General features: G+C 51.6%; 2 long non-coding RNA genes across 12 annotated transcripts; both read right to left on the minus strand.

Annotated features, from left to right (window-relative positions):
* Positions 1 to 274: 274 nt before the first annotated feature.
* Positions 275 to 6,146, minus strand: LOC121107163. 6 transcript variants are annotated; one of them, XR_005840790.2, is made up of 6 exons: positions 6,077 to 6,146; positions 4,515 to 4,698; positions 4,261 to 4,399; positions 3,763 to 4,155; positions 3,288 to 3,403; positions 1,245 to 1,725 (listed from the first exon to the last, which is right to left on the minus strand). It is a non-coding gene; the product is annotated as an uncharacterized LOC121107163 (long non-coding RNA). The 6 variants fall into 6 exon arrangements; XR_005840791.2 differs by lacking the exon at positions 6,077 to 6,146 and having other exon boundaries at positions 3,288 to 3,941; positions 4,088 to 4,155; positions 4,515 to 5,103; XR_005840789.1 differs by lacking the exon at positions 6,077 to 6,146 and adding an exon at positions 275 to 336 and having other exon boundaries at positions 1,515 to 1,725; positions 3,288 to 4,399; positions 4,515 to 5,103.
* Positions 6,147 to 18,711: 12,565 nt separating this feature from the next.
* Positions 18,712 to 24,586, minus strand: LOC121107164. Of its 6 annotated transcripts, XR_005840796.2 has the most exons (6): positions 24,517 to 24,586; positions 22,955 to 23,138; positions 22,701 to 22,839; positions 22,203 to 22,595; positions 21,728 to 21,843; positions 19,685 to 20,165 (listed from the first exon to the last, which is right to left on the minus strand). It is a non-coding gene; the product is annotated as an uncharacterized LOC121107164 (long non-coding RNA). The 6 variants fall into 6 exon arrangements; XR_005840797.2 differs by lacking the exon at positions 24,517 to 24,586 and having other exon boundaries at positions 21,728 to 22,381; positions 22,528 to 22,595; positions 22,955 to 23,543; XR_005840795.1 differs by lacking the exon at positions 24,517 to 24,586 and adding an exon at positions 18,712 to 18,773 and having other exon boundaries at positions 19,955 to 20,165; positions 21,728 to 22,839; positions 22,955 to 23,543.
* Positions 24,587 to 26,036: the final 1,450 nt, after the last annotated feature.

The following is a 26,036-nucleotide window of genomic DNA, read 5'->3' on the forward strand; positions in this document are numbered from 1 at the left end:
GAGGGTTAAACATTACCTGTGTGCAGGGCAAACAGATTGTAAGGCAAATAGGTAAAGGACCAGAGAGATGAGCGCGTTTCCAAAGGAGGAATGACATAAAAAGCTTACCCGTACCCTGGGCGCGCAGAAGGGCTCCACTAAGGGTGACCTCCAGATAGAGATCCTTCCTCCTTGGGAGTCAGCCCTTACATGGGGTCTAGCAGGGCTGCAGCCAGGGTCCACCCCTTACGGTCACTCAGGTCAAACTGCCATCACCTGTGCCCCTGCAGCTGACTCAGCACTCGCCTCAGGTAGTCAAACAGGGGGTCAGGCTGTGATTATACAGTTCCCATACACCTGTGTGATTTAGAGTTCAGACTTGTGGTTTATACATTTGGATTAGTGTTAGGAGCTAAAATTTCTAGTACAAGAGAAAGGAAAAGAAACGCTACTAGGAAAAAAATACAGTGCAAAGAAATGAACAGCAAAAAAAAAAGAAAAAGAGCACCAAACAAAAAAAGAACAAAAAACCCCACGCACATCAAAGAAAGCCAACAACAATAAATGAAACAACAACAAACACCAAATTCAAAAACAAGCAACCAACGATAACAGAACAGAATACACTCTCACGGAAAAGCAAAGATGACAACAGAGTCTGGAAGAGGCAAAAACTCAGCATCTAGGCCTGGGAAGATGACATAGAACAATCTACATACACCAATGCCGAGAAAATGGGGCAATAGGCCCGCGTGGATCCAGCCAGCTGGAGAAAAAGCCACAAGAGCACCACAAGGGAAGAGGCAAGGAGGCCCAGGAGGCGTGGACCCACCTGGGAAACTCCAAGGAGCTGCAAATGCATCAAGCACGGCAGGAAAGCCCAGAGAGGAGGCTGCAGTTCAAGAAGCCAGAAAGGAACAGACAGAACAGAACAATCAAGGGAGAGAGCACATCAGGTAAGTGAAGGCAAAGGAAGAGCAAGGCCGGGGCAAGGGGACAAGGAAGGCAAAGCCAGGTAAGGCAACCAAGAATGAAGAGCAAGGGAGAAACTCCAAGCAAAGCCAAGAACCATCCTCTGAAAAGGCAAGGAATGCTCTCCTCTGGGAGGAAGAAGCTAATGCAAAGAAAGAAACAGCTAAGACAAAGAGCCAACAAAACAGACACAAAGACAATGGAAAGCAAAGCAAAAGGCGCACTACTGAAAAGCAATAGGAGGAAAAACAACCAAGCAAGGAAAACAAAGCAAACAAAACAAGGTCACCATCTCGTATTCCATTCATTTCCTTTACTCGTGTACAGCATGGCAAAGCAAAGAAACCAAACACAGTAAATAGACAGCAACTCTCATCACACAATATCTGGCTGCCACAGGACTTGCAAGGAGTGACACCAAGTTTTCTCTCTCTAGTCAGCACACAGAAGTTACTTCGGCTGCCTTTGCAGGAGAAGAGAGCCATCTCTTGCCATGCAGGGAGGGAGGACGTGGTGTATTTCTAGCATCAAGTTACATGTGGTCAAGTCAGGTGATGACATACCTGCTCCCAGCCTGAATCGTCACCCTTCCTTAACGCTGTCACTGAAAGCTTGCTGCTACTGTGTTAGCTGATTCTTGCCAGCATTCCCTCCTGATGAGTTTCACATACATCAGGGCTTGGACAAGTCTTACTGACGAGGGCATCAAAATTGGCATCTGGCCGCAGTGATCTTCTGGACACTAGCTTTTCATTACACGTGAAGCAATCTTTCCTGCAAGATATGAAGAAGGAGAGAGAACAATGCTCAGTCTGTGGCAAAAAGAGAAGCGTGTGTCCCAACACTACCACTGTTAGAGAAAGCACTCCTCATGACTCAAGTTTTACAGAAAAGCTGGAACGAGGCTGCTCAGCTACTTGATCTGGCTGTTCAAAGAGATTTAAAAAAACAAACAAAACAAAACAACCAAACATGCATCTCTTTGCATCAGATTCAAAGGTGTGCTGATTCCAAGTGTGTTGAAGCAGTCTGTTTTTAGAGTCCCTGTAATATAGAGTATTATAGTCTGTCTTTAGAGTTCTATAATATGGAGTACTATAGAAGTCCTACTCTGCACATTATTTTTGCCCTTAATCCAATGGCAGGATTTGCACTGAGAAAGGAGGCATTTCTGATGCAGATTACAATGATGGCACAGTCCTTCATAGGACCCGTAGGATGAAACAAAGATTCAGAAACCCACTCTGGAATTCAGGCACTCATTACTGGGAAAACTCAAGCACAGTCTTGTCCTTCCTAACGTTTTGTTCTCAGTTAATTAATATGTTAGGCTCACCTGTCGTTTTTTTCTCCTGTAAAACAAAGAGGTGTCACTTGCTTAAACGCCACTGATTACTTTATGGACAACAGTGTTCTTGTTTCTTCCTAATGACAAGGGTATTTTTGCTAATTGCTCAGCAGAATTTCCACAGGCGCAGTGTGCTTCAACTAAGTGTGACCTCCGAACACAGGCAGCCACCATCATCAGAAATTAATACTTACAATGACTGCCTTAACTGTTTTTGCTGAGCCTTAATTGTTTTTGCTGAGCCTTAATTGTTTTTGCCTTTGAGAAAACAGGAACTTGCAGTTGAACAAGACAAGAAAAGCACTCTGTACTTCATTGTACTCTTCATTTTCCTCTTGCCCCACTGATAACTACAGAAGGCAAACATGGGTAGCTTGGCCTTGAATGCCTCCAGGGATGGGACACCCACAGCCTCTCCAGCCTGTCCAGGTCCCTCTGGATGGCTTCCCTTCCTTCCAGACTATCGACTGCACTGCCCAGTTTGTATCATCTGCAAACTTGCTGAGGGTGCACTCGATGCCATTGTCTGTGTCACTGATGAAGATGCTGAGGAGCACAGGTCCCAAGACCAACCCCTGAGGGACACTGCTTGTGATCAGCCTCCACCCTGGCACAAAACCATTCGTCACAACCCTTTGGCTGTGTCCAGCCAGCCAAATCCTACTCCACTGAACAGTCCATCCTTCCAATCTATACCTCTTTAATTTAGAGAGAAGGATGTGCTGAGGGACCATGTCAAAGGCTCTGTAGAAGTCCAGGTAGATGATATCCACCACCCTTCCCCCGTCGACCAAAGCCATCACTCCACTACAGAAGGCCACCAGATTGGTCAGGCACAATCTGCTCTTGGTGAAGCCATGCTGGCTGTCTCGGATCTCTTTGTCTCATGTGTGCCTTAACATAGCTCCTAGGAGGATCTGCTCCATGATCTTCCCAGGCACAGAGGTGAGGCTCACCAGCCTGTAGTTCCCCGGTTCCTCCTTCCTACCTTTCTTAAAAGTTCCCAGGATCCTGTTGTGATTCATCCACACGCAGACATTCTGGAAGACAAGCATCTGAGACTGGCCAAAAGTGGAACAGGACGACTGTTTGCTGAGGGCTTATCTTGCAAAAAACATTTTAAACATTTTTCATTTTTCCAAATATCAGTTCAGCCTCCCACTTCTTTCTCTAAAGCAGATAATAACATTTATGTCTGACCCTGAAATTCCAAGTGAAATGAATTATACACCCAGTGGTGTGAGCTGCCCAGAACAATCACTGAAAGACTATTCGGCCTTCTTAAAGGACACAGGGACCATCAAGTCCAACCCCTGGCTCCCCAAAGGACCACCCAAACTCAAACCCTGTGCCCAGGGCACACTGCCAGCTCAGATTCAAGTTGTCAGCAACCACAACGCCCAGATCCCTCCCTTTTGGCAGGGCTGATCTCCAGCCCCTCGCCCCCCCCACGCTGTACGTACAGCCAGGGCTGCCGCATCCCAGGTGCAGAACGCAGCGCTTGCTCTTCTTCGTGCAGATGGGGACCACCCTCACATTTCTCCACATCTTGCTGCAAGGCCTCTCAACCCCCAAGGCAGTCAACATTCCTCCCAGCTTCACAGCAACCACAAACTTACTTCATACAACGGCCACATCTTGACTGGAACCAACAGAGAAAGCATTACAGAGAAATGGCCTTCTAATGGACCCCGCAGAATTCCACTGCTGACCAGAAGGGCAGCTGTCAGGCCATGGCTTCCCCTCGTCCCACACAGCCATCTTGTACTTGACATGGGACATTCTTACCGTCACATCGCCACGGCCTTACGATGTCATGAGCCACCGCCCTGACAACCGCTAGAAATACGGGAACCCTGACAACAGAACACCAGCTGAGATGCAAGCCAGTGCAACCAAGGCAGGCCTGCTTTGGAAGGCCAACATTCTAACTGGAAAAAATGCTCTCCTGCACTACTTACTTTGGTGCATTCTTTGCAATGCCACGGAGCTCAGTCTGCAACACAGGCAGACACTGCACTGAGCAGAATACAGTCACGTGGAAATGCCCATTTGCATTTCTTTCTTTTTTAAGCACGTTGCCAACCAAGAAAAAGCCTCCTGTGGGATACAAATAAATTCGGCCTCAGGAGTCCTCTCCTTAGAGACTCTGCACAGCGCACTCTGGGGCTCTAAAGGGTCTCTTGCCAAAAGCAAAGCAGCCAGTCACACTCACATGAGTTCAGGGTGCCTTCGGAGCTCAGAGAGCTTCAGCACTTCAGTCCTGCGAGAAGAACTCCATCTGCAGCTTAAAACCACGGCTTGATGCAGGTTCTTCAGAGGAAAGTGACTGAACTTGGATTAGTGGAGGTGAAGCCTGAGCCAGCAGTTCTCCAAACTGCCTGGACGCACTTCTCTGCCTGAAAAATAGATAACCTCATTGCACGTACTGCGAAAAGACAGCTAGACACCGTACCGTTCTGTACACTTGCACTGCGTTTGCAAGGATCCGACCAAGGAAAAAATGGTTTCTTCTGCAGCTAGCCAAAACAGGGGCTTCTTGGAGAGAGCAACAGCATGCACACACTGCCTGCAAGCCCCCTGGCATCCTTCTGCTGTGCTTATGGAGCACCTGGAGCAAGCAGGCACTGACTGCATCGCTCGTGGGGGCTACCACTGCTCAGATAACAACCGAGGGCGTGAAGAAATGTGGCAGGAGGAGCAGTGCATTCATAACGCAGCAACAAAGACTGGAGCACTGCTCAGACAGGTAGCAGAGCTCCTTCATTAGTGGTCACTGTTAACCCCATCCAGTCAGTGCTGAGCAAAATGAGGACTCTGCAAACTGCAGGTAATATTTCCTGCTGGCTCAGCTATAGTCATTTATGCAGCTTTTAGGGTGGTTTGGTGTTTTTTTCTTTCTTTTTCTGTTCCTTGCTTTTGGTGAGGTGCTAATAATTCGTGCAAACTCCCCCATACACAACCAATCTCCATCAGATGATGAGATAAGCCCCACTTCTAGCTATACACTGTTAAAACGTGAAAATAAATCTGTTCAGAGATTTTGCGATGCATATGCATGCAACAAGAAAAGCAGAGGCAGGGAAAAGAAGAGCTGGCTTGCATGGCAGCAGGTGAGCAATGAACCAGGGAAAAACACTTGGCTGTAACATTCACACCCGTCTCTCATCCCACCTAAGACCCAGAACACAACAACTTCAAAGTAATACTCTAACTGATCCCTACTGTATTGAGCCTCTAGACTGTCTCTGCTTCTCTGCTTCTGTAATTTAAGCTTCTTTTGTATCGCTGTTCAGCAGGCAAACCTCACCCTAAGAAGACAATACGCAAACTATGGGTGGAGTATGTATGTAGCCAAATCAGTAAAAATGCGTTTGATATGAGACAACAAACAGATGTGAGACGATGCTGTCTGAAATGGACCCATACTGACTTGAATATACGTACCAAAACACTAGAAATCACGTTTTTACCATATTGGAGTCTTTCCTGTTCCATCACTTAAGCTGTGTACAAAGCTCTGGGATGTCCCGTGAACCAGCAGGCACCTGCAGCCCTATCCCTTGGCATTACGCACAGGAAAAGAAATGGCACAGCATGATAGCTTATCCCTTAGTTCACTTAAAGAAAAGCAAGCATATCCTGAATTACTGACAATCACCAAGCTTGAGCACCTTACGGATCAGGATGTGACATTGCAGCTCTTCTCTCCAGCAACCAGAAGAGACAAATAGCAGGGGAATCATTGATTCAAAGGTCTGCAAGAGAAATACTCACCTATGGAGAGCAGGAGACAAATCCAGCCTAGTTCAGGTGCAGCTGAAAGCTGTCGTCAGCCAAAGCCTCAGCAGTCACCAGAATGCAAACAAAGCTATTCTTCGTCCGTTCATTTTTTAAGTTTTTTAAGTTAAACACAATGCCTGCCATTAAAAAAATAAAAACAACAAAAATAATCCTAAGTGGCTTTTGTTGGAATCAAACAACAGGAGAAAAATCACTTGGAAATCACAGAAACGAGGTGGAATGACTCACACAGCTGGAGTGCTGTGATGGATGGCTAGCGACTTTTCAAAAGAGAGAGGCAAGGCAGGAAAGGCAGTGGTGCAGCCCTCTACGTTAAGAAAGAATGGGAATGGCTGGAGATGAAGGATGGCGATGATAGGGTTGAGAGCTTCTAGGTCAGAATAAAAGCAAAGGCCAGTAAGACTGACCTTATCGTGGGAGTGTGCTACAGGCCACCCAACCAGGATGAAGAGGTGGGCAAGACACTTTAGAGACAGCCGCATGAGGTCTCAAGGTCTCTCCCCTTGTTCTTGTGGGCTATTGCAAAGTCCCAGACATCTGCTGGATTTATAATACAGCAGATAGGGAACCGTCCCAGAGGTTCCTCGAGTGTGTGGGAGATCACTTCCTGACACAGCTGGTGACGCAGCCAGCAAGGGGAAGCAAAATCCTGCTGTTTGTTAACAGAGAAGGTCTTGTGGGGGATGTCAAGGCTGGAGGCCGCCTGGGGCAAAGTGATCGTGAGATGCTAGATATCTCAATTCTTGCTGAACCACGGAGGGGAGTCAGCAGAACTGCCACCTTGGACTTCCGGAGAGCAAACTTGAACCTCTTTAGGACCATGGTTGAGAGGTTCCCTTTGGAAGTACTTTTGGAGGGCGTGGGAGCCCAGGAAGGCTGGCAATACTTTCAGGAAGTAATTTTAAAGGTGCAGGAGCGGATTCCACAGATTATGGTCTGTGGAAGAGTGGGCAAGCTACTTATGATGATTACAGGTACGTAGCAAATATGTGCAGGGACAAAATTAGAAAAGCCAAAGCCCAGCTAGAACTGAGCTTGGCCACCAAGGTAAAGGGCAACAATAAATATTTCTGTAAATACATCAACAGCAAGAGGAGGGCTAGGGAGAATCTCCATCCCTTCTTGGATGCCGAGGGCAACTTGGTGACCAAGGATCAGGACAAGGCTGAGGTACTTAATGCCTTCGTTGCCTCAGTCTTTAATAGCAAGACTCATTACTTCCTGGGAACACAGTCCCCTGTGCTGGTAGATAGGAATGGGGACCCGAATAGGCCATGCATAATCCACAATTAGATGGTTTTGGACCTGCTCCAAAAGCTGGATGCCCGAGTCCACGGGGCCAGATGGACTGCACCTTACCTCAGTGCCAGGGTAGGTTATGGGATGGATAATGTTGGGATTAATTAAAGGTCAACCAGGGGATCAGGCCCAGTCACAACGGGTTGACGACCGGTAGATCCTGTTTGACACAAGAACTCGCCCCACGCCACCGTGGCCAGAGGAGACTCCAGCAGCAGCAGCAGCAGGAGCAGATCCCGTGGAGGGAGGAAGCAGGGGCAGCTGGGCCTGCTGTGCACATACACAGATAGACATGTAGATACCTTGTCACTGCTCTTCTGCCTCCACTTTTCTGGGGGACTGGGAGTTTTGTCTTCACACAGGAACTCCGCCACAGCAGCATTTTCCAGTCCGTGGCACCTTGATCCCAGGATGTGCTCCGCACCGTGCTTCTAGGGCATCAACATCTGCTGTTGCACAAAGGCCCCTGAAAGGAAAAGCACCCTTGCACGTTTGCACTGCTCCCACACTCCCCAGAACTGTCTCTCAAATCTCATAGAACACAGACTCTCTCAGACTCTTGACTGCAGCCCAGTAGCACAGCATCCCCTCTCTCACTTCATGAGCCAAGAGGCCATAGTTTGTCTCCCTTTTTAAGCTTCACAGACACAATCAGGCAAGAACTTCGGTTTGCCCATCCTGCAGCCAGGAATGCTCCAACCTGAGGGGGGAGTGGCCGTGAGAGCAATGTCTCTGTGCAAGTGCAGCTCGTTCCTCCCCTCTGACAGGGGCAGAAGGAGTGAGGCAACAGACAAAAGCAGAAAGCGTCTGCATATCCCTCGTGGCTCTAATTTCCTGCCTCACGCTGGGAAACGAGCTGAGCCGCTGGGCCTCTCCGTTATGCTTAGCTCTGCAGCTCGGACATCATCTTTACACTCAGCTGTTCCTGTGCATAATGCTCCACACAATGACCCTGCAGAGCCCAAAAGCCTGCCTGCCTGCTGTCACTCACCTGGAGGTTGCAGGGTGCTGTGCCTCCTGGCTGGACCTGCTGCTGCTAGCTGTCACTTGCAAGACACTGAGAGTCCACCTGCTTGGAACTGCAGGCAACAAACACAAACAAGAAAGAAGGAAGAAAGGATTCTTTGATGTCACAGGCTTTCCCAGGCTTCATTAAAACACGTTCTGCTGTGGAGCACACCTGCAAGCATTTCACCTGGGCAAAAAGGGGTGGAGCCTGGCTCCAGCCCTCCCCACCCTCATTTAAGGGCTGCCTGTCTAAGGGGAAGAATCTCTACTTCTCTCCTACTAAGGGGAGATCTGCTCTGTGCTAATACTTTCTGAGTCCTGTTCTTCAGAAAGGGGTCTTTGTTTACTAGCTTGAGTCCTTCCCCATTCTTAGGAAAATTAAAACACAGGAAAGCAGCTGGATCAGCTACTGCCTTTCACTACAGTTACCATTTTAGGTTAGGGATCAAGGTTGAACTGTACAGAGGGAGTGCAGCCACAAGGCTCTGGCTGTGCCGGGCCTCCCACCAGCCCGGGCCCCAAAGCAGCCCCAACTGTGCCTGGTCCTCCTCCATCCTGGGCCCCAAAGCAGCCCATACTGTGTCTGGTGCTGCTTCATCCTGAGCCCCAAGGCCCTGGCTGTGCCGGGGATCCCTTTGATCTGGGAAAAGAGCAGGCCTCAACTGTTCTAGGCCCGACTCCAGCTCGGGCCCCTCCAGTGTAGCCCGAACTGCACCCGGTCCTCCTCCATCCTGGGCCCCAAAGCAGCCCCAACTGGGCCTGGGCCTGGGCCTGCTTCATCCCGGGCCCCAAGGACCTGGTTGCGCCTGGGCCCTTTTTGTCTGGGCCCAGAGGAGGCCTCAACTCTGCTAGGCCCCCCTCCAGCTCCGGCCCCCCCAGTGCAGCCCCAACTGCACCTGGTCCTCCTCCATCCTGGGCCCCAACACAGCCCCAACTGAGCCTGGTTCTCCTCCATCCTGGGCCCCGAGGCTCTACCTGTGCCTGGGCCCCCTTCCTTCTGGGCCCACACGAGGCCTCAACTGTGCCAGGCCCCCTCCAGCCTGGGCCCCGAGGCCACCACTGTGCTGGACCACCCTCCGGACACAGGCCCTGCCCCAAGCCCTGCCCCCTGTGGACAGCTCTGCTCTTTGCCTGCTTGGTTTTTGTTCTCTCTTCACTCTTCCAGGTTGACTGGATGAGTTTCAATGGGGCCGAGTGTCGGGTCCTGCATTTTGGTCACAACAAGCCCAGGCGTCCCCCCAGTCCTCCTTGGGGAGGAGTGGCTGGAAAGCTGCCTGATCCCTGAAAGGGACCTTGGTGTGCTGACGGACAGGTGGCTGAAGATGAGCCAGCAGTGTGCCCAGGTGGCCAAGAAGGCCAATGGCATAACCACAATTCCTGGCTCAGGAATGGTGTGGTGAGCAGGACTAGGGAAGTCATCCTGCCCCTGGACTCGGCACTGGCGAGGCCTCACCTCGAGTCCAGTGTTCAGTTTTGGGCACCTCAGCACAGAAGGGCCGTTGAGGTGCTGAAGCAGGTTGAAAGAAGGGCAACAAGGCTGGGGAAGGCCTTGGCCAATATGCCCTCTGAGGAGTGACTGAAGGAACTGGGGCTGTTTAGTGTGGGGAAAAGGAGGCTGAGGGGAGACCTGATGGGCTGGCTCCCTATTCCACCCAGGGAGCTGGTTCAGTCACCATCCCTGAATGTGTTGAAAACCAGGTGGTGCTCGGGGACATGATTGAGCAGGGGCTTGTTAGAGTTAGGCTGGTATGGTTAGGTTGTGCTTAGACTTGAGGGTCTTTAAGGTCTTTGTGGCGACAAAAACTGCAACCATCTCAAGCCCGGGGGAAAGGGGCTGACCCCAACGGTCACGCAACCCCCCTGGGGGGAGGGGCTCCCCTAACTGCCACTCTCCAGCTGTCATGGCAGGTAAGGCAGCAGGCTTCCCCTGCTCCCATGCTTCAGCTGGCCCCAGCGCTCCAGATCCCACCCCTGTGCCCCAGATCTCACCCCAGCGCCCCAGATCCAACCCCTGTAACCCCAATATCACCCCTGTAACCCAGAGCTCACCCCAGTGTCCCAGATCCCACCCCAGCGCCCCAGATCCCACCCTAACAGCCCAGATCTCAGCCCAGCGCCCCAGATCCCACCCCTGTAACCCCGATATCACACCCGTAACCCAGATCCCACCCCAGCGTCCCAGATCCCACCCCAGCGCCCCAGATCCCAGCCCTGTAAGCCCGATCTCAGCCCTGTGCCCCAGATCCCACCCCAGCGCCCCAGAGCTCACCCCAGAGCCCACCCCAGAGCCTACTTTGGCCTTTCCCCACAGAGAGAATCCCTCGAGGAGCGCTGACGGTGCCTCTGACACCCGACGCCATCTTCCCTGAAGCGACTGTGCCGCCACCGGACCCCGCCTGGATGCAGCCCACCATCCGCGGACCGATGCCGGTACCACCCCAAGCCCTCCCTGTCCCCACTGCCACCTACCTGGCGCCTCAGGCCTCTGTCTGGCCTGGGGTACCAGGTGTCTGGGGACAGGCAGCGCAGCTCCCCCCTGGGGGGCTGCCCCCAACTGGGGCTCAACTGCCACCTGGGGGCCTGCCCCCAACTCTGGGGCTGCACTTACCGCTGCTGCAGCTGCTACCTGGGGGGCTGCACCCAGCTATGGCTCCCCCCACTGCCCCTGCTCACTGCTGGGGACATCCCCTGCTGGCAGGGACGCTGCTGCCCCAGCAGCCGATGGGGCTGTGGCCTGGGGCCGTGTTCCACGGGGAGCCCCCGCAGCCCGCAGGCACCTGCCTGCCGCAGGCCCCCGGCCGCCCCGGCCCCCCGCCAGTTCTTTTGCAGGTACCACCACTGCAGGAGCAGGTGCTCCCCGTGCCCTGCACCCTGCCCGCCACCTGGGAGTCGCCGATGGAGCCCTTTCAGGACGCCGTGGTGCTCACGGAGGACCAGGGGCACCCAGCGCCCACCGACGGGTGCCCCCATCCCGCCACGGCTCCGCTCGGCTGCAGCACCGCAGCGCTGGACTCAGGGGGTGAGTTTGGGGGCTGCGGGGCGTGCGGCAGGCTGTCCGCACCGGGTGGCTGTGGGAAAGCTGGCATTGCCCCACTGGGGATGTCCTTGCTTTTCCAGCAGCCACAGCGAGCGCAGACATCCCGGAGGACGTGGCGGACATCCAGCATCTCCTGGCATGGCTCAACGACGGTGAGTTTGGGGGCAGCAGAGCTGGCGGGGGGTTGCTGGCACCCACCCACCCACCCACACTGGGTGTGGGAAAGAAAGCTGGCATTGCCCCACTGGGCATTTTCTGCCTTTTCCAGAAGTGACATCCAAGACAGGCATCCTGTACGACGACGCAGACATCGATGACCTGCTCACGTGGATCAACAACGGTGAGTCTCTCTCGGAGGGGCAGCAGAGCTGCTGGGGGGGTGTCTGCACTGAGTGGGCGTGGGAAAGCCGGCATTGCCATTGCCCCGCTGGGCATTTTCTGCCTTTTCCAGAAGAGACACCCAGCACCCACAGACTTGACAACAATGATGTGGAAATGGACCGTTTGCTCACCTGGATTGACGGTGAGACTGTGCTCCGCAGAGGTGACCCCCAGAGGTGGCTGCCTGCACCGAGTGGCTGTGGGAAGGCTGCCATCATCGTTCGGGGGGATGTTCTTGCTTTTTCAGAAGCGGCTCTGGAGGTCCCCCAGCACAAGCAGGACCTGCCCGGTGTCACAAGAGAGGGGACCAAAGCCATTGCAAACAGCTGCCAAACGCAAGAGCTGATGCAGCGCATCACTGCCACAGAGCCACTGAGCCCTGATGTCTCCAGCAGCCTCGACTCCTCTTCTTCCAGCACAGAGCACTCGGACTCCTCCGGGGCCAGCAGGGAGCTGAGCAAAGAGACACATCCTGAATCAGGGCTCCTCAGCAACTCGCTCTGCTGGCAGCCAGCATCCCCTGAGCTGCCCGTGCCGACGCCCCTGGCTGCCCCTGCGCCTCCGTCGCCCCGCACTGCACATCTGATGGAAGAGGCGCGGCGGAGGCGGCCCCGGGTGGTTCTCACCCGCCTGGCACTGCCGACCCCCCTGGCTGCCCCCGCACCTCTGCTGCCCCGCACTGCACGTCTGATCCAAGAGGTGCAGCGGAGGCAGCCCCGGGTGGTTCTCACCCGCCTGGCACTGCCGACCCCCCTGGCTGCCCCCGCACCTCTGCTGCCCTGCACTGCACATCTGATCCAAGAGGTGCAGCGGAGGCAGCCCCGGGTGGTTCTCACCCGCCTGGCACTGCCACCCGGATGCATCTCCTGCCGGCTGGCAGACATGCACCACGAAGGACAGCACCGAGCCAGCCAAGTGCCCAGCGCCCGCCTGCACCACCACTAACAGCAAGAGCACCGGGCACGAGCAGCACACTGGCAGCGGCCCAGCCACAAAGAGGAAGCTGCCGCGCTGCCACGATGGCCCAGGCCACAAACACCGGCGCTAGGCCAAGCTGGCTGTGTCAGCACGGTGGGCGGGCAGCAGGAGGACTGTGCCCTGATGGGGTGCCCATCACAGCCCAACAGCGGCTCGAGCGGGAGCGCACCAAGAAACCGGCCCACTTGCTGGAGCAGGAGACGTGGCCATAGCCGACCAAGACGGCTCCCTGGAGCCCTGGGCTCCTCGCTGGCCCCCACCATGCCCAGAGAGCAGCGGCAGTGTTCCGGGGGCACCAGCACCGGCCCCAGCCCTACCCCTCCAAAACTGGGCTGTCCACAAACGGCATCTTGGGCTGGGGCAATGCGGGACTCTGAAGCTGATGGACCGCCAAAGGGTTGGACTGTCAAAGCTTTGGGGTGGGAAAAGAAGGCTGGGGGGTGGGAAGAGGGTGGGGAGGGGATGGTTGCGGGGTGGGGAATGGGTGGGGGGAGGGAATTTGGGGTGGGAACTCTTTGGGTGAGAACTTGGGGTGGGAATTCTTGGGGTGCTCGGATCTTTTTGGGGTTGGAAATGAAATGGCTGTACTGTGATATTGTTGGGGTGGGAATCCGGGGTGGGGGGAGGGAACTCTTGGGGTGGGAATTCATGGGGTGTTGGGATCTTCCTGAGGTTGGAAATGGCTGTACTGAGATATTGTTGGGGTGGGAATCCGGGGTGGGGGGTGGGAATTTGGTGCTGGAATTCTTAAGGCACTGGGATCTTTCTGAGGTTAGAAATGAAATGGCTGTACTGTGATATTGTTGGGGTGGGAATTTGGGGGGTGGGGAACTGCTGGGGTGAGAAATGGCTGCCGTGGGAGATGGTTGGCATCAAAAATGATTGGACATTCTGTAACTGCTGGCATTGAAGATGGGGGGAGGGGGAGGGAATTCTGTGGGGTGGCAATTCTGGGGGAGAAATTGTACTCTGATCACGTTACACTCCCAAGTTGTTGGAATTTGGAGGAAGGAATTGTTGGGGTGGGAATTTGGGGGGCTGGGAGGTTTTCTGCAGAGGGAGGGAACTATTGGTGGGAGGGAGCGGGGGGAAGGGGGGAGGAGGGTGGGTTGTGAGCAATTGATTGCGGGGTGGGAAATTGATTAGAGGGTGGGAATTGTAGGGGGTGGGATCAGAAACAATTGTTAGGGTGGGAAATGGTTGGGAATATCGTCATTTATTTGCTGTGTTGTACGTTAAATTATTAAACGTATGGCGTTCGCTTTCCTACACCTCTGCCTGCAGTCGTTTGTGCAGCACTAAAGCCCCCCCCCAGGCTCCCCCGTGCCCACCTCCGGGGATGCTGGGGTGGCTGCAGCGAGCCAACAGCTCCTCCACTCTGAACATCTCCATCTCCATCGCTGCTGTCAACGTCTCTGTTGCCTTGTGCTGTTCCTGGGGAAGGAGATGGTCACGCAGTGAGCAGTGGGTGTGTTGAGCTGGGGGCACTGGGCAGTACTGGAGGCACTGGGAAGCCCACTGCAGGGCACTGGGAGGCTATTCAGGGCCGCAGACACCACTGGGGTGGTGCCAGGCAGCACTGGGGGGCACTGAGTTTGCACAAGAAGACTCTAGACAATACTGGGAGGCAATGGGAGCTTAGTGGGGAGCTAAGCAATCCATTTCTCCCGTGGGGGAGACTTTCTCCTCGGGGGTGACCCCCCCAGCACCGCTTGGCTCTGCCCTGGGCACTATGGTCCCCGCATTCCCACCCTGATGCTGTCTCTCAGTGACACATTTGTCACCCACAGACTCACCAGGGGTCCTGAGCTGGGCTGGGGGGTGTCCTGTGAAAGCAACCCCAGTGACAGCCCTGAGCCCTATACGGCACACATCCCGGAAAACCACCTTTCATGCTGCCAAGATCAGCTTCAGCTCATCACCCTGGGACTCCAGCGGGGGGCTCTGTGGAAGCTTCCCCTGTTTCCAGCTCCTGCTACCCCGTCCTTGTTGACCATGCTTCATGCTCTGGCATACACCTGGAAAGGTGAACTCGGCCATGGCCTAGGAAGAGCTCTGCTCTTTCTTTCTTAGCAATGCCTCTGAACATCTTGAAAGCCAGGAGGAAGAGGCCATGGCTGAAAGTCAGAGAGATTCTGGCAGCACAAGGGACCGTTTCACAAGAACAAGCTCCACACAGTCTACGGGAACACCATTTCTTAGCTGCTCTCCTCCCTGCCCCAGTGGCGGTCACACTTCATCATCTCCACTTGACAGGCTGGAGCAGCAGCAAGTTGTACTGCTGGGTTTCTGAAGGCCCTTTTAACCTCCCGAGGGAAGAAAACAGCCCGAACAAAAAGGGGGCAGCGGGGCTCTCCCTAGGACACCACTGGTCTCAGCAGAGTTCACAGGGACTTCAAACGCACAAAGCACCCACAAAAGCATCCCAACAGCTCCAACAAGGAAGCAAAACAAACCCAGGACGCTCTGCAGGGCTCCCAGCTCTTAGGAGCTCACACCTGCTCCGTGGACACAGCATGCACAGAAACCGCACCTCCCCTCTTCCCCATTTCTCCCCCTGCCATTTCTACAGCCATTTACAGACACTGGGGAAAGGCAGCGTAAGGCTCGTGGAGAAGACTGGGTGGACATGACATTTCTCACTCCCCTGCTGCCAGAGCACTGCTCGTCTACAGGACCACTATTTCTCAAACAAGCACCAACCAAGCACGGCAACAAACAACTGAAACAGCACTTGCCCAGCAAAACAACCAGCCTGCCCAAAGACCTCTCCTCAGAGACTTGCCCAAAAGGCCACAACCATTACTCCCACGTGGCAGGCTTACTCACAGAACAGCAGCCTTCTCGTCACCGTGCATCACCAGGACACAAGCAGCCTGCTGGGGCAAGGAAGGCAATCTCTCCTCAGCATCTCACCACACACGTTCCCTCCGCACTGCTTTCCTGCACAGATACAAGGACAAAAGCCTCACTTCATCCGAGCAACGACTGGCAGCAACTCCACAAAATCCTCCATGCCAAAGCAGCTCCTGCAGATGCACAACGGAGTCCTCCACAAGGAACACGAGCTTATGCTGCAGCCTCTGGAGAAGCAAGCTGCCTTTGTGGTGCTTGCTCGGGAGGCCTCCTTTGCATCACCTCCCAGCCACAGCAGGAGAGCTTTTCTTCTACATATCCATGCACCTCGGTACCTTTTCCCAAGTTCCAAAAAGCCAAGGAAGGCAAAGCAAAATCACCTGAAAAGCCGAGAAACAAAGAGGAACACCCTGAAGGAGGGAGAAAAGAGTTCCAAGAATGGGAAAGGGAAAAGTATCAATCACCACATCTGAACATAACAAAGGTATTGCAACACAGGAGCAGCAATAAAGCAAGACTGACAAAAGAACGTCAAACAACAAGGAAAACAGAGCAAAGCAAAACAAAGACACGAAATACAAGAGTCCAGCACATGAACTCAAGACAGCATCATCGCAAAGCCAAACACAGGAAAACAGGCCCACTGCCCCGCCACAGGCATACACTGATCTAGATCACTCCGTGACAGCCAGCTAACACAAACGGGAAGGAAGTAGGAAAGCAGTCTTTTTGGACTTCACAGGCTTTCCTCCTCATCAAATCTTGTTCTGCTCAGGAGCAAAAAGAGGGAAGCAACTCACCTGGATGACAAAGGGGTGCAGCCTGGTTCCACCCCTCCCTCACCTCATTTCAGGGCTGGCTGCCCCAAGGGAAGGATCACTGCTTCAAATTCTGCTCTTGTTTAGTATGGTGTGAGCCCTCCTCCTCACAAAGGGGTAAGCAGTTCCATCTTCATTTACTGGACTGAGTCCCTTTCCGCTCCCTGGCTAAGGGAAAACTGTGCCTGTGATAGCCTTGGTCTACAGTTGCCATTCTGGGTTAACCAGTGGTACACTTCCGTTGGAGGCCTGGGTCAAAGGAGGTCCCTAAGGGCCAGCTGGGTCTGGCCCCTCTGGCTTCAAGCAGCAGAAAGGCTTACAGTAGCAGCTGATAGCCGACGGGGGATACCACTCTGTGTAGAAATGGGGGTACTCAGAGCTGCTGTGAACTCCTTGGACAGGCCAAACAGCGTGGAGGTCACTTCTACTGGTAGCTGTGCAATTCAGGAATGAAGTCTGTTGCTCAGCTCGGACGCCTGACAGCATTTTGTGTGCTCCAGCAGCTTTACTCTGAGCAGTGTATTGCTGTCAGGCAGACTGGGGTTTCTTTACCACTACCTCAGCAGGAACAAGACTAGAAATACGGTCCGTAAGTGCACTGCAACTGAACAGAAAATGGTCTGGTTTGGCTGTAAGAATAGTGTATTTGAGGGATTTTGGGTGGATGTGGGCTAACAGGACAACTTCTGTTGGTGACTGGTTTCTGGGAAGGAGAACAATTACACTTGGTTTTAGGGAATCAGCCCGGGATTCAAGCGACTCTTACTGAGAAAAGGGAAAAGGGAAAGCTTCTGTGGGTAAGAACATTATTTGGCGAGCTGTTGTAAGAGCGATGGAAATCTCTCTTGTTGTAATAAGAGATGGAAAAAAGCAGGGGAGTTACCTCGTAGGAAAAAAGAGCTCAGGGAGCTTGAGACAGTGTCTCAGAAAAGGCGTGCCTTTGCTTAGGATTGCTCTGTGTCTGAGTTTTCCTTGCTATTTGTGCATGAAGCCCTCAGATGGGAAACCCAGCCTCCCCCTCCAAGTGAGGACATTGCCCTAGCAGCCCCTGCGGCTTGGCCCGAAACAAAGGGAAAAAAAAACAAATAACCAAAGCAATGCAATGCAATGCAAGGCATAGCAACAGAGAAAGAAGCATAAAAGAAAGAAAAGATGTTAAATAGCAAAAGGAAAAGCAAAGGAAAACCACACGACATGGAAAGAACAAAGACAAAACAACTCTTGGGATGGAATCAAAGAATGCCCTCAGGCATCTGTCCCCTCCCCTGAACCTTCCTACGTCCCAAGAGTTTCTGCCCGGTGGGACCACGTGCAGGACAGCAGGCTTTGGCTTGATGGGCTGCAAGGCCAAAAAAGGGCGGCTCCAGGCCCCCCAGAGGATGTCACAGCTGACATCACCCACGCTCCTGGAACCTTTGTGCTGTTACAATCAGTTTCCATGACGATGACGGGCCGTCCACAAGGACAGCTGGCAGATGTTTACAGGCACCTCAGCTGGGAGATGCACTGCCCGCAGCCGCTCGCCCTGGCAGAAGACAAGCTCGCCCTCATCCCCTGCTGGATTACGGTTAAGTGCTACTATTTAGTCTTACTACTAACTGCGGACCGTTACCCTTTGGCATCAGATTGGCGGGTTACTGCATTAGATAAGGCTTCACGTGGAAATGCTACCAAGTTCAGTCAGTGCAAAGGCTGAAGGAAAACCCCTAAGGATTGGCTTAAAGGTTACTGTTAGAGGCTAGCGTTTAGGATGAAGAGTTACCATAGTAGGTTAGGATGAAGGGCTTCCCTTCAGTGACAGGTCAACGGTTACCACATCCGATTAGAGTTAACCATAACCAAAATGGGAATCCTTCAGGGCTACCCTTAGCTGTTAGGACTAAGGGTGGCCCTTACTTGATGAGGGCTAACCCTATCCCTGTTGCATTTACAGAAAAAGATAAGGGCTACCCATTAGGAGGGTTAAACATTACCTGTGTGCAGGGCAAACAGATTGTAAGGCAAATAGGTAAAGGACCAGAGAGATGAGCGCGTTTCCAAAGGAGGAATGACATAAAAAGCTTACCCGTACCCTGGGCGCGCAGAAGGGCTCCACTAAGGGTGACCTCCAGATAGAGATCCTTCCTCCTTGGGAGTCAGCCCTTACATGGGGTCTAGCAGGGCTGCAGCCAGGGTCCACCCCTTACGGTCACTCAGGTCAAACTGCCATCACCTGTGCCCCTGCAGCTGACTCAGCACTCGCCTCAGGTAGTCAAACAGGGGGTCAGGCTGTGATTATACAGTTCCCATACACCTGTGTGATTTAGAGTTCAGACTTGTGGTTTATACATTTGGATTAGTGTTAGGAGCTAAAATTTCTAGTACAAGAGAAAGGAAAAGAAACGCTACTAGGAAAAAAATACAGTGCAAAGAAATGAACAGCAAAAAAAAAAGAAAAAGAGCACCAAACTGAAAAAAAGAACAAAAAACCCCACGCACATCAAAGAAAGCCAACAACAATAAATGAAACAACAACAAACACCAAATTCAAAAACAAGCAACCAACGATAACAGAACAGAATACACTCTCACGGAAAAGCAAAGATGACAACAGAGTCTGGAAGAGGCAAAAACTCAGCATCTAGGCCTGGGAAGATGACATAGAACAATCTACATACACCAATGCCGAGAAAATGGGGCAATAGGCCCGCAGTGGATCCAGCCAGCTGGAGAAAAAGCCACAAGAGCACCACAAGGGAAGAGGCAAGGAGGCCCAGGAGGCGTGGACCCACCTGGGAAACTCCAAGGAGCTGCAAATGCATCAAGCACGGCAGGAAAGCCCAGAGAGGAGGCTGCAGTTCAAGAAGCCAGAAAGGAACAGACAGAACAGAACAATCAAGGGAGAGAGCACATCAGGTAAGTGAAGGCAAAGGAAGAGCAAGGCCGGGGCAAGGGGACAAGGAAGGCAAAGCCAGGTAAGGCAACCAAGAATGAAGAGCAAGGGAGAAACTCCAAGCAAAGCCAAGAACCATCCTCTGAAAAGGCAAGGAATGCTCTCCTCTGGGAGGAAGAAGCTAATGCAAAGAAAGAAACAGCTAAGACAAAGAGCCAACAAAACAGACACAAAGACAATGGAAAGCAAAGCAAAAGGCGCACTACTGAAAAGCAATAGGAGGAAAAACAACCAAGCAAGGAAAACAAAGCAAACAAAACAAGGTCACCATCTCGTATTCCATTCATTTCCTTTACTCGTGTACAGCATGGCAAAGCAAAGAAACCAAACACAGTAAATAGACAGCAACTCTCATCACACAATATCTGGCTGCCACAGGACTTGCAAGGAGTGACACCAAGTTTTCTCTCTCTAGTCAGCACACAGAAGTTACTTCGGCTGCCTTTGCAGGAGAAGAGAGCCATCTCTTGCCATGCAGGGAGGGAGGACGTGGTGTATTTCTAGCATCAAGTTACATGTGGTCAAGTCAGGTGATGACATACCTGCTCCCAGCCTGAATCGTCACCCTTCCTTAACGCTGTCACTGAAAGCTTGCTGCTACTGTGTTAGCTGATTCTTGCCAGCATTCCCTCCTGATGAGTTTCACATACATCAGGGCTTGGACAAGTCTTACTGACGAGGGCATCAAAATTGGCATCTGGCCGCAGTGATCTTCTGGACACTAGCTTTTCATTACACGTGAAGCAATCTTTCCTGCAAGATATGAAGAAGGAGAGAGAACAATGCTCAGTCTGTGGCAAAAAGAGAAGCGTGTGTCCCAACACTACCACTGTTAGAGAAAGCACTCCTCATGACTCAAGTTTTACAGAAAAGCTGGAACGAGGCTGCTCAGCTACTTGATCTGGCTGTTCAAAGAGATTTAAAAAAACAAACAAAACAAAACAACCAAACATGCATCTCTTTGCATCAGATTCAAAGGTGTGCTGATTCCAAGTGTGTTGAAGCAGTCTGTTTTTAGAGTCCCTGTAATATAGAGTATTATAGTCTGTCTTTAGAGTTCTATAATATGGAGTACTATAGAAGTCCTACTCTGCACATTATTTTTGCCCTTAATCCAATGGCAGGATTTGCACTGAGAAAGGAGGCATTTCTGATGCAGATTACAATGATGGCACAGTCCTTCATAGGACCCGTAGGATGAAACAAAGATTCAGAAACCCACTCTGGAATTCAGGCACTCATTACTGGGAAAACTCAAGCACAGTCTTGTCCTTCCTAACGTTTTGTTCTCAGTTAATTAATATGTTAGGCTCACCTGTCGTTTTTTTCTCCTGTAAAACAAAGAGGTGTCACTTGCTTAAACGCCACTGATTACTTTATGGACAACAGTGTTCTTGTTTCTTCCTAATGACAAGGGTATTTTTGCTAATTGCTCAGCAGAATTTCCACAGGCGCAGTGTGCTTCAACTAAGTGTGACCTCCGAACACAGGCAGCCACCATCATCAGAAATTAATACTTACAATGACTGCCTTAACTGTTTTTGCTGAGCCTTAATTGTTTTTGCTGAGCCTTAATTGTTTTTGCCTTTGAGAAAACAGGAACTTGCAGTTGAACAAGACAAGAAAAGCACTCTGTACTTCATTGTACTCTTCATTTTCCTCTTGCCCCACTGATAACTACAGAAGGCAAACATGGGTAGCTTGGCCTTGAATGCCTCCAGGGATGGGACACCCACAGCCTCTCCAGCCTGTCCAGGTCCCTCTGGATGGCTTCCCTTCCTTCCAGACTATCGACTGCACTGCCCAGTTTGTATCATCTGCAAACTTGCTGAGGGTGCACTCGATGCCATTGTCTGTGTCACTGATGAAGATGCTGAGGAGCACAGGTCCCAAGACCAACCCCTGAGGGACACTGCTTGTGATCAGCCTCCACCCTGGCACAAAACCATTCGTCACAACCCTTTGGCTGTGTCCAGCCAGCCAAATCCTACTCCACTGAACAGTCCATCCTTCCAATCTATACCTCTTTAATTTAGAGAGAAGGATGTGCTGAGGGACCATGTCAAAGGCTCTGTAGAAGTCCAGGTAGATGATATCCACCACCCTTCCCCCGTCGACCAAAGCCATCACTCCACTACAGAAGGCCACCAGATTGGTCAGGCACAATCTGCTCTTGGTGAAGCCATGCTGGCTGTCTCGGATCTCTTTGTCTCATGTGTGCCTTAACATAGCTCCTAGGAGGATCTGCTCCATGATCTTCCCAGGCACAGAGGTGAGGCTCACCAGCCTGTAGTTCCCCGGTTCCTCCTTCCTACCTTTCTTAAAAGTTCCCAGGATCCTGTTGTGATTCATCCACACGCAGACATTCTGGAAGACAAGCATCTGAGACTGGCCAAAAGTGGAACAGGACGACTGTTTGCTGAGGGCTTATCTTGCAAAAAACATTTTAAACATTTTTCATTTTTCCAAATATCAGTTCAGCCTCCCACTTCTTTCTCTAAAGCAGATAATAACATTTATGTCTGACCCTGAAATTCCAAGTGAAATGAATTATACACCCAGTGGTGTGAGCTGCCCAGAACAATCACTGAAAGACTATTCGGCCTTCTTAAAGGACACAGGGACCATCAAGTCCAACCCCTGGCTCCCCAAAGGACCACCCAAACTCAAACCCTGTGCCCAGGGCACACTGCCAGCTCAGATTCAAGTTGTCAGCAACCACAACGCCCAGATCCCTCCCTTTTGGCAGGGCTGATCTCCAGCCCCTCGCCCCCCCCACGCTGTACGTACAGCCAGGGCTGCCGCATCCCAGGTGCAGAACGCAGCGCTTGCTCTTCTTCGTGCAGATGGGGACCACCCTCACATTTCTCCACATCTTGCTGCAAGGCCTCTCAACCCCCAAGGCAGTCAACATTCCTCCCAGCTTCACAGCAACCACAAACTTACTTCATACAACGGCCACATCTTGACTGGAACCAACAGAGAAAGCATTACAGAGAAATGGCCTTCTAATGGACCCCGCAGAATTCCACTGCTGACCAGAAGGGCAGCTGTCAGGCCATGGCTTCCCCTCGTCCCACACAGCCATCTTGTACTTGACATGGGACATTCTTACCGTCACATCGCCACGGCCTTACGATGTCATGAGCCACCGCCCTGACAACCGCTAGAAATACGGGAACCCTGACAACAGAACACCAGCTGAGATGCAAGCCAGTGCAACCAAGGCAGGCCTGCTTTGGAAGGCCAACATTCTAACTGGAAAAAATGCTCTCCTGCACTACTTACTTTGGTGCATTCTTTGCAATGCCACGGAGCTCAGTCTGCAACACAGGCAGACACTGCACTGAGCAGAATACAGTCACGTGGAAATGCCCATTTGCATTTCTTTCTTTTTTAAGCACGTTGCCAACCAAGAAAAAGCCTCCTGTGGGATACAAATAAATTCGGCCTCAGGAGTCCTCTCCTTAGAGACTCTGCACAGCGCACTCTGGGGCTCTAAAGGGTCTCTTGCCAAAAGCAAAGCAGCCAGTCACACTCACATGAGTTCAGGGTGCCTTCGGAGCTCAGAGAGCTTCAGCACTTCAGTCCTGCGAGAAGAACTCCATCTGCAGCTTAAAACCACGGCTTGATGCAGGTTCTTCAGAGGAAAGTGACTGAACTTGGATTAGTGGAGGTGAAGCCTGAGCCAGCAGTTCTCCAAACTGCCTGGACGCACTTCTCTGCCTGAAAAATAGATAACCTCATTGCACGTACTGCGAAAAGACAGCTAGACACCGTACCGTTCTGTACACTTGCACTGCGTTTGCAAGGATCCGACCAAGGAAAAAATGGTTTCTTCTGCAGCTAGCCAAAACAGGGGCTTCTTGGAGAGAGCAACAGCATGCACACACTGCCTGCAAGCCCCCTGGCATCCTTCTGCTGTGCTTATGGAGCACCTGGAGCAAGCAGGCACTGACTGCATCGCTCGTGGGGGCTACCACTGCTCAGATAACAACCGAGGGCGTGAAGAAATGTGGCAGGAGGAGCAGTGCATTCATAACGCAGCAACAAAGACTGGAGCACTGCTCAGACAGGTAGCAGAGCTCCTTCATTAGTGGTCACTGTTAACCCCATCCAGTCAGTGCTGAGCAAAATGAGGACTCTGCAAACTGCAGGTAATATTTCCTGCTGGCTCAGCTATAGTCATTTATGCAGCTTTTAGGGTGGTTTGGTGTTTTTTTCTTTCTTTTTCTGTTCCTTGCTTTTGGTGAGGTGCTAATAATTCGTGCAAACTCCCCCATACACAACCAATCTCCATCAGATGATGAGATAAGCCCCACTTCTAGCTATACACTGTTAAAACGTGAAAATAAATCTGTTCAGAGATTTTGCGATGCATATGCATGCAACAAGAAAAGCAGAGGCAGGGAAAAGAAGAGCTGGCTTGCATGGCAGCAGGTGAGCAATGAACCAGGGAAAAACACTTGGCTGTAACATTCACACCCGTCTCTCATCCCACCTAAGACCCAGAACACAACAACTTCAAAGTAATACTCTAACTGATCCCTACTGTATTGAGCCTCTAGACTGTCTCTGCTTCTCTGCTTCTGTAATTTAAGCTTCTTTTGTATCGCTGTTCAGCAGGCAAACCTCACCCTAAGAAGACAATACGCAAACTATGGGTGGAGTATGTATGTAGCCAAATCAGTAAAAATGCGTTTGATATGAGACAACAAACAGATGTGAGACGATGCTGTCTGAAATGGACCCATACTGACTTGAATATACGTACCAAAACACTAGAAATCACGTTTTTACCATATTGGAGTCTTTCCTGTTCCATCACTTAAGCTGTGTACAAAGCTCTGGGATGTCCCGTGAACCAGCAGGCACCTGCAGCCCTATCCCTTGGCATTACGCACAGGAAAAGAAATGGCACAGCATGATAGCTTATCCCTTAGTTCACTTAAAGAAAAGCAAGCATATCCTGAATTACTGACAATCACCAAGCTTGAGCACCTTACGGATCAGGATGTGACATTGCAGCTCTTCTCTCCAGCAACCAGAAGAGACAAATAGCAGGGGAATCATTGATTCAAAGGTCTGCAAGAGAAATACTCACCTATGGAGAGCAGGAGACAAATCCAGCCTAGTTCAGGTGCAGCTGAAAGCTGTCGTCAGCCAAAGCCTCAGCAGTCACCAGAATGCAAACAAAGCTATTCTTCGTCCGTTCATTTTTTAAGTTTTTTAAGTTAAACACAATGCCTGCCATTAAAAAAATAAAAACAACAAAAATAATCCTAAGTGGCTTTTGTTGGAATCAAACAACAGGAGAAAAATCACTTGGAAATCACAGAAACGAGGTGGAATGACTCACACAGCTGGAGTGCTGTGATGGATGGCTAGCGACTTTTCAAAAGAGAGAGGCAAGGCAGGAAAGGCAGTGGTGCAGCCCTCTACGTTAAGAAAGAATGGGAATGGCTGGAGATGAAGGATGGCGATGATAGGGTTGAGAGCTTCTAGGTCAGAATAAAAGCAAAGGCCAGTAAGACTGACCTTATCGTGGGAGTGTGCTACAGGCCACCCAACCAGGATGAAGAGGTGGGCAAGACACTTTAGAGACAGCCGCATGAGGTCTCAAGGTCTCTCCCCTTGTTCTTGTGGGCTATTGCAAAGTCCCAGACATCTGCTGGATTTATAATACAGCAGATAGGGAACCGTCCCAGAGGTTCCTCGAGTGTGTGGGAGATCACTTCCTGACACAGCTGGTGACGCAGCCAGCAAGGGGAAGCAAAATCCTGCTGTTTGTTAACAGAGAAGGTCTTGTGGGGGATGTCAAGGCTGGAGGCCGCCTGGGGCAAAGTGATCGTGAGATGCTAGATATCTCAATTCTTGCTGAACCACGGAGGGGAGTCAGCAGAACTGCCACCTTGGACTTCCGGAGAGCAAACTTGAACCTCTTTAGGACCATGGTTGAGAGGTTCCCTTTGGAAGTACTTTTGGAGGGCGTGGGAGCCCAGGAAGGCTGGCAATACTTTCAGGAAGTAATTTTAAAGGTGCAGGAGCGGATTCCACAGATTATGGTCTGTGGAAGAGTGGGCAAGCTACTTATGATGATTACAGGTACGTAGCAAATATGTGCAGGGACAAAATTAGAAAAGCCAAAGCCCAGCTAGAACTGAGCTTGGCCACCAAGGTAAAGGGCAACAATAAATATTTCTGTAAATACATCAACAGCAAGAGGAGGGCTAGGGAGAATCTCCATCCCTTCTTGGATGCCGAGGGCAACTTGGTGACCAAGGATCAGGACAAGGCTGAGGTACTTAATGCCTTCGTTGCCTCAGTCTTTAATAGCAAGACTCATTACTTCCTGGGAACACAGTCCCCTGTGCTGGTAGATAGGAATGGGGACCCGAATAGGCCATGCATAATCCACAATTAGATGGTTTTGGACCTGCTCCAAAAGCTGGATGCCCGAGTCCACGGGGCCAGATGGACTGCACCTTACCTCAGTGCCAGGGTAGGTTATGGGATGGATAATGTTGGGATTAATTAAAGGTCAACCAGGGGATCAGGCCCAGTCACAACGGGTTGACGACCGGTAGATCCTGTTTGACACAAGAACTCGCCCCACGCCACCGT

The sequence above is a fragment of the Gallus gallus genome, chromosome 18 (assembly GCF_016699485.2).
Source record: "Gallus gallus isolate bGalGal1 chromosome 18, bGalGal1.mat.broiler.GRCg7b, whole genome shotgun sequence".
Lineage (NCBI taxonomy): Eukaryota > Metazoa > Chordata > Aves > Galliformes > Phasianidae > Gallus > Gallus gallus.